Source organism: Parasteatoda tepidariorum, chromosome 9, assembly GCF_982258835.1.
Source record: "Parasteatoda tepidariorum strain Cologne lab strain chromosome 9, Ptep-v5.0, whole genome shotgun sequence".
NCBI classification, from domain to species: Eukaryota; Metazoa; Arthropoda; class Arachnida; order Araneae; family Theridiidae; genus Parasteatoda; species Parasteatoda tepidariorum.
Window position 1 is genome coordinate 70,162,984 of NC_141763.1, and position 2,014 is coordinate 70,164,997.

A 2,014-nucleotide genomic window follows, 5' to 3' on the forward strand; every position below is an offset into this window, starting at 1 on the left:
TAATGGTTCATCAGATTAAACAGTGAGCCCTAATGAGAGTATATTTTGTATTTAATGAAATAATTAATTGCTACTTCAAACGTCTTTAATATTATAATGCTGAATATTAGCATAATTTAATCATTAAATAAATAATATTTAATATATATTATTCATTTTAGTGGTACGTTTTAAAATATTTACTGAACATATATCAAAGAAATATTTCAAACTAAAAAAGATCATATTTTAATAGGATTTTAGATTTCGTTGTGTGAAATGCACATCTGTTTAATGAAGTTTTCTTCTTTCATCATTTTTTGCAGAAAATGTTATTCTTAATTTGCATTGCAAGGATAAAAACGCATCCTTATTATATGCTCTTAATTTTAAATATTTATCTATCATAATTCCGTATTATTCCAAAATATAAGTAATTTAATCTTAAGATGATAAAGAATTTAGATGTTTTGGACTTGAATGTATATTTTATTTAATTTACATTCATGCTATTAGAAACTTAATATTGTTCAAAGCAATGATTTTGTTGTTGTAATGATGCGAATAAATGACGTAGTTTATTTTCTAGCTCGATAAAGAATCTTACGTTTTCTTTCCTTTTCTTCTAAACTTACTTCATGCCAGTAGTTTTTTCTTTAGTTTCTACAACAAAGTCCTCAATTCCTTTGGAGAACAGGACGATATTGTTTCTTTCATTATTCTACAAATAAAAGGCTTGCTCGTTTAATTTGTTACTTATTGAAAGCTAGCATTTACCCACGCAACTTAAATCGCCCCAAAACATAAGGATAACATTTGCATGCATTGTTCAAAAACTCTTCTTGAGATTAATACGATAGTCTCTTTTTTGACACAGATCGCGATTTTTTTCTTCTATTTTAGTGTCTTTGGTGATGTTTCTTACATTCTGTTCTGTTATTAACCGTCTAAGCCCTAAATGAATAGACCCTGTGCATTCAATTCCAAGACCTTATGTCCTTTTTAAAAGGATTTATAAGCACTTTTTCGGCATGTTTTTAAAAACGTATTGGAGGAGTATATCCACTTTTTGGATATCGTGCCAATAAACATCATAATTTACTGAATTCGATTTTAAGTGTCAGCACTGCATTTTATATCATAATATACTTGTCTTGGAAGTGTTTTATTCTATTTTGTTTCGTTTTTATTTCTTATTTTCTCTAACACGGCCATCAGGTAATATGTATGTTTGCTACTATTCAGGATGTTATAATAACTGAGTAATTTAGTAATGGTTTCATGTAGGTAACTGGAAATATTTTATTTCTGATTTGATATACAGGAAACCTTATTAAAAAAATGAAAGGATTAAACTAACTTTAATTAAAAGTCCTGATTTAAAATTTTCAATTTAGCTTATCCAACAGCATCTTTTAGTTCAGCAGTTCCCTAATTACGCAACAAAAAAAAAAACGCTTGAGGGGAGTTTTTTGGGGAGATAATGTAAAACCTTTTTCAGTCTCCCATTTTAACATTTTATTAACAACTAATTGCATTGATTCATCGTTCAATATTGGTCGATCTGCAAAAAATTTTCAGTCACCAGTCACTGATGCAAGAAGTTGAAAAAAAAATGAAATTTATTTTCACAACGAAAAGTGTCACACTCAAATCAATACCCCGAGGAACGTCCTGTTCCTGAATAAAAAAAAAGTAAATAAAAAGGAATTAAATTTAACCCTAAATGTTCTATTTGATAAAAAAAAACTTTTGAGAAAATAAACATGATGTCACCAATTCCACAATCGATAAGATCCAAAGATACCATACTGCCATGTTCTATTTATTATAAGTCTTCTCCATGTCAAAGAAATTTAAAACTGGATATTAGTTTTTTAGAAAGGCATGACGGAAATCAAGTTTAAGTAAATTGCAGACAATACGACGACCTCTGCGGAAATCACTTTAATGTTTAGAAAGTTTCAAGTAAAAACATAATTCAGTATTTTCTCAAGAAGATAGCAAAGTCAGTTGGTTAAAGCAATAGGCCAGC